Genomic DNA, 6,245 nt, shown 5'->3' with positions numbered 1-6,245 from the left:
GGGAGCGTGGTCCTCCCTCCCATGCTTATAAATGAATTAAGCTACTAGATGTCTTTCACGTTGCTTCTCTGCCAGTATTTTAAATCAATTTGATAAGCCATGTCACATGTGAGACTTTCTCTTCTGTGACCTCTGCTTGACTTGTCCTTCATCTTTTGAAGGCACTGTTCAAAAAGAATTCCATCCGATTTAACAGTAACAATTATTTGCCCAAACTTTCCTTTGCGAGCACGTGGGAGCGAAGCAACTATTTATGTTTCATTTAATTTCTTAATTATTTTTGATACTTCTCATACCTTATCAGGCAAAGGGGAAGTGAGAGAAACAAAAAAACAAACAACAGGAACAAAAAGAAAGAAGAAAAAAGAAAAAGAAAAAGAAAAAGGAATACCCAGAATCTTCTTCACACGTGCTGCCTGGGAACACCTTCGACACGAGGCCCCCACTTTTAACACTTTTGCAATACTCCCTTAGCCTTCACTCATTCCATCATTTAAAAAAATTTTTTTTATTGGAGTTCAATTTGCCAACATATAGCATGACACCCAGTGCTCATCCCGCCAAATGCCCCCCTCAGTGCCCATCACCCAATCACCCCAACCCCCAACCCACCTCCCCTTCCACCACCCCTTTGTTCATTTCCCAGAGTTAGGGGTCTCATGTTTTGTCACCCTCACTGATATTTTCATATACCACATCTTCTTTATCCATTCATCTTTTGTTCCATCATTCATTTAATAAACGTGTATTAGGTCCAAGCCACCACGTTAGAGGCTAGTTATAAACAGGTGAGGCATGGATCGATCCACCTAGGAAGAGCCGCGAAGACAGATTTGCAGACATGACTTTGCAATTCAACCCCAGCACGGTCCCACGGCCACTGCCCCGCGCTCCTCCAACCTCTCTGCCTCTTTACTGCGAATCTCCTCCTCCTCAGCGCGACCTCGCCCATCCCCGACTGTTTACTATTTCGGTTCCTGCTAACCGCGAGGGCGGTGCAGGGAAAGTGCTGGAAAACTACATCTCCCGGCAGCCTCTGCAGCAGGGCCGTCCGCAGGAAGCGCGCAGGCGTGCGGGCCGGCCCCCGCGCGCAAGCGCACTGCGAACGCCCGCTGAGCTGGGTCTCGCTGCTGGGTGCGCGGCGGCGGAGAGCGAGGCCTGCTGAGCCCCGGCGCTGGCCGGCTGCGGGAGCGTGCGCGCGGGAGCGGTACGGCGGGCGGCGAGCGAGCCAGCGGCTCACGCCAGCGTCGGTTGCCTCGAGCCTGGTGAGTGCGGGGCCCCGCGGCTCCGGCCCCTCCCCCTCTCGCCGGCGGCTCCGGCAGCCCGCGGCGGGACCCGGACAGGCCCCGGGGCGAGGGCGAGGGCGAGGGCGAGGGCGGGGGCGGGCGCCGGCCGGGCGCAGCTCGGGTTCCCGGGCCCGGGGGCTCGCGGCGCGTCCGTGCGTCACGTCACGGGCCCGGCTGGTGTGACGGCCGCGCGGCCGGCGGAGCGGGGTGGGGGTGGGGAGCGCTGGTGTGATCGCCATCGGGAACGCCGGTCGGGGCGGGGCGGCGGCGGCGGGGACTGCGGGGCGCCGGGGAGGCAGCGGGGCGGAGAGGAGGCGAGCGCCGCGGGTGGAGATCCTGTGAGCGGCGTCGGGAGGGAGCGTGTCGGCGACTCGCGGGTCGCTGCCGGAGCCGCGCGGGGCGTCGGGAGGCCGCGGGGCGGCGGCGGGGGCGGACGGCTGCGGCCCACGGATGTGGGGGCGCCCGGGGCCTGAGGCGGCCGCGGGGCGTGTGGGGAGGCGAGGCCTGACAACTTGGCCGGCGGCGAGCGCGTGGCGGGGGGGCGGGGGGCGGGGGGCGGGGGGCCGCGAGCTGTCCGCTGAGAGGGCCGAGCGCCGGCCGGAGTCGGGGGGAGGTCGCCTCGGGGCGACGTTGTAGGTCGAAGGCAAAGCGTTTCAGGTGCCACTTTTGGGGGGGGGGCGGGGGGGGCAAATCTCCAGAGCATTTTTTTTTTTTAAGGTTTAGATTCCCAGCGTGAGCCGTTTTGAAGTCCCATTTTCTAAACCATGCTAATCAATGACAGTTGTAACTTTCTCAATCCTTTTCTTTTTTTTTTTTTTTACCCCCCCCCCCCTTCAAAAAGCCGTTCCTTCTAAGTCCCCGGGTCTCAGCGCTAGATGAGTAAGTGATTCCCGTCCCCCTCCCCCTCCCCCTCCCTCCCCCTCCTCTCGTCGCTTCGAGGCTCATTCTTGACCATTAACTCGTGCTGGGTGTTATGTCATATTTTTGATATGGATCCAGAAGTCCTCCTCCCCCCCGCCCCCCCCCCCCCCCCCGTGAGGAGATGGGATTTTGCACCTTGTCAAAGGGAAGGGATCATGAAGTCTATTGTATTTGTACCGAAATCCTGCATTCTTTGGGGGGGGGGGGCACCGTGTCTACCTGATTGTAAGACGGAGGACTTGGGAGAAAGCGATGAACATTTGATCTCTTTTCCAGGTATTGCGCCGAATACCTCGGGTGTAGTAAAGCGTGCAGTCCCCACAGTAACTCTGAAGTAGGTGTTGATTTTTTTTTTTTTTTCCGATTCTACACATGAAACTTTGAAGGCCAGAGAAGTTAAGAACTTAACCTAAAGTCATCCAGCTCTTACTGGATGGAACCTAAGAATTCAAGAGCACTGCCATTTTAAGAATTACTTCTCCAAGAAAAAAAAAATTATTTCTCCTCTCCTTCATACTTCTTCGTTGTGTTTTTTGTTAAAATTTTTTAAAAGATTTTACTTATTTATTTATTTATTTATTTATTTATTTATTTAAGGGAGAGAGAGAGGCAGAAACACAGGCAGACGAAGAAGCAGGCTCCATTCAGGAAGCCCGATGCGGGACTCGATCCCCGGACCCCAGGATTACGCCCCAGGCCTAAGGCAGGCGCCAAACCGCCTAGCCACCCAGGGGTCCCCTGTTTTTTTGTTAAATTTAGTGTTCATTGAGTGAACACTTACTGAGTGTGCGCACTGAGACCAGGGATGCAGATGTAGCCCGAACACTGCTTGACTGTGTCATGGAATCTATAGTGGGGAGGGGAAGACTAACCTAAGGAATACAAACAGGAGCTGCATGGCATTTTATCAGTCGTTGTAATTGAGCAGAAACTGTAATGTACTCTAGTAAATAGCAAAGGGAATTCAAATGGAATCCAGACCTGAGCCTTGAGAAGTTTACAGCCCACTAGAGAAACAGAACATACATCCTGTAAAAACCTAGAGTAAACTATATGACAAGTAAACACCTCACCTGAAGTCCGTATACTCGCATTTTGTTACTTTAGGCCCTCTTCACAGACCTGTGGTTTAATGTTATAGGCTTTGATTTTTGTCTAGGATTGGAACACGGATAGAATTTTTTTTTTCTTTGAGAATTTTCATGGCCATCCGAGACACTAATTTACTGGTCCTTATGAATACTTTAGAGGCAAATTCTTTTTAAGACAAATTGATAGACCTTTGGAAAAAAACAAAACAAAACAAAAAAACAAATGAGGGCTTTCATTAGGTCGTTTGTGTGTGTGTGTGTTTTTTTTTTTTTTTAAGATTTTATTTATTTATTCATAGACACAGAGAGAGAGGCAGAGACACAGGCAGAGGGAGAGGGAGAAGCAGGCTCCATGCAGGAAGCCCGATGCAGGACTCGATCCCTGGTCTCTAGGATCACACCCCAGGCTGCAGGCGGCACCAAACCTGCTGCGCCACCGGAGCTGCCCAGGTTGTTTGTGTTTTGTAAGCCATCCTGTTGCTCTTTACACTTTGGCTGTCCGGAGGTTCAGAGCTGTGTCCAATATTTGTGATTTTCCTTAGCCTCAGCTATGTTATAAACTATACCAGATAGCTTGGAATTTCTCTCATTTGTTTCTGGGACTATTTTCTTTGTTTTCTGTTGCTCTCAATTTCGTTTCTACCTTTTTCCCTTATATTTGAGATTAGGGATTCTATCTTTTTAGCGCCATTGTTTTAGCCTATGTTTGCCAAATTAGTGATTATCTTGGTTTATGATGTTTGTGTTTTTAAGTCTGTCAGATTGTTTTTAGAAGCACATATGAATACTTTGTATAATATCAATTAAGACTTTGGACCATACAAGTAAAAGTGACTGACCTAGTGATAAAGGTAATTCCCTTTTACCCAAAGTCTTTGTTTTAAGATCACCATACTCTGCAGGTATTGTGAATTCAGCCATAATAATGGAAGAAAATGTTGGAAATGGTAAACAATTCAATTAGCTGATTGGGGCTGATTTCGCTCTGTTCTTGCTGCAGTAAGCAGGAGGTGGCCCTAGGCCAACGGGGGGCCAGATAGGGCCTGCATTAGAAAATTTTGAGGCCCTGAATTGAAAGAGCAGGAATGAAGACTGATAGAACATGCAGTTCTGGCGTGTGTGTGTGTGTGTGTGTGTGTGTGTGTGTAAGATGTTAACAACCCCACAAAACACAGATTGAAGTGATAAAATGTTTCTGACCTAGTGTAGTAGATTAATTAGGACAGTTCTTGAAAGCAGGCAATAATCCAGAACGTGGATAATGGGGATAATCTTCTTCACATAACAAGAATAATGCTGCCCTTCATATACAAAGATAAGTCTGCTTACTCATCGTGATTGATTTTCCAGCATGAGGAGGGATATGTGCTGAGTTGTCCATGAGTCTCTGTATTCTGACCAACAAGGCAGCTTGGGGCCAGAGTGGGGGCTTGTAGCTAGGGAACAGAAAGGCAGGAGGGACTAACGTCTGTTGATGGATCAGGCACTACATTAAGTGTTTCTACTTAATTATCCTTGCAAAACCACTTTGAAGAGGTGGTTACATGTACAGGGTGGTTAGGTAACTTGCCCTACTTCACATGATAGGTGATAGAGCTGGAATTCGTACAGGGCTGTTTGTACTATGTTCACATCAACCATTGAAGCTTGATTTTGTCTTGGTTTGCAGTTCAGTCTCCTAAGCAGAACAAACTAGATGTTCTTTTAGCATCATGAAATGATAACTGTGAAGATCTAATTTACTAAAAGCTGAAGAAAGACTAAGTTCCTTGCTCTATAAGCTGTTAAAAAATACAATTTTTAAATTAGAATACTATATATAAAAAACAGTTGTCCTCTGTTCTAGCCTTGCATTTTTAGAGGCTACCCTTTTTTTTTTTTTTTTAAGTAGGCTTCACGCCCAGTGTGGAGCCGTATGCAGGGCTTGAACTTGTGACTCTGAGATCAAGACCTGAGCTGAGATCAAGAGTTGGATGCTTAACTGATTGAGCCACCCAAGTGCCCTTACACTCTATTTTTTTAAAGCTGTTTACTCTCATATTAATAATTTGTTTCCATTGCTTTTTCCTGATATAGCAATTTCAGGCATTATCTATTGACTTTCCTCCATGAATACACACTGCCTCTCGCATCCTCCCAGTATAACTGACATAGTTCTTTATTAAGTCAGTATTCAGAGTGTAAAGTATTATAACTGTGTTAATATTCAGAGCCGAACCATGTAGTATATTATGATGTCATTTCTTATGTTAACCGCTTTGTTTTTTTCCTCAGGATTTAATAATACCTCTCTCCCCACCTCCCTTCGTTTCCTGAGATAGCTGTTCTGGAACTCCCTGTCCTTTTAATGCAATCTGGACTGGTTACTTTCTAGACCTCCTTGGTACCTTTATTCTGGAACTTCTATGTCACTCTTTAAATTCTCTTTGCCTCTCTCCTTTGTTGGGTCTCCTGTTTCCCATATTTTCTTAGCCTCCTGAGCAAGGATACCTGGGAAGTAAAAACTTTTTGAGATTGTGCATGATTGAAATAAATCTCTATTCTGTTTTAACATTTTATCAATAATTTGGCTGGGTATAAAATTGTAGGCTTAAAAAGTGTGGAAGTCGTAGCTTGTTTTCTTACATTCCATTGTTGCTGTTGATGTCCAAAACCATTCTGATTCTTCTTTGTTTGTGACCCTCCCATCTTTCCCCCTGTCTCTAGAAACTTTTCAGTTATTATTTTTAACCCCTGAAATTTCATGATAATATACCTATCTAGGGTTTGGTGTGTGTTTGTTTTGTTTTGTTTTGCTTTTAATGGCATTCCATGGATGCTTACAAGCTGGAAACGTACATTCTTTAGTTCTGGGAAAAATTTTCTAAAATTATATTTTGGACCTTAGGTTAAAAGAGTTTTGAAGTTAACTATGCTTCTCAGTTCTTGATGCACTATCATCAGACTA

The 6,245-nt window shown here is 47.2% G+C and overlaps 1 protein-coding gene across 4 annotated transcripts in view; it reads left to right on the top strand.

Annotated features, from left to right (window-relative positions):
- Positions 1-1,062: 1,062 nt before the first annotated feature.
- The window catches only part of KPNA1 (karyopherin subunit alpha 1), a 69,725-nt gene continuing 64,542 nt past the window's right edge, over positions 1,063-6,245 (top strand). Inside the window, exons 1-3 of one of the 4 annotated variants that reach the window (XM_072724991.1) lie at positions 1,087-1,265; positions 2,128-2,165; positions 2,484-2,541. The gene's annotated coding sequence lies outside the window, so the exon portion shown is untranslated. Of the gene's footprint in view, positions 1,266-1,496; positions 1,625-2,127; positions 2,166-2,483; positions 2,542-6,245 lie in introns of those variants that run through there. The other 3 variants (XM_072724998.1, XM_072724984.1, XM_072724977.1) reach the window with 3 other exon arrangements.

The sequence above is a fragment of the Vulpes vulpes genome, chromosome 1, assembly GCF_048418805.1.
Source record: "Vulpes vulpes isolate BD-2025 chromosome 1, VulVul3, whole genome shotgun sequence".
In the NCBI taxonomy this organism is placed as follows: Eukaryota; Metazoa; Chordata; class Mammalia; order Carnivora; family Canidae; genus Vulpes; species Vulpes vulpes.
This window is presented reverse-complemented; position numbering and strand designations above follow the sequence as displayed.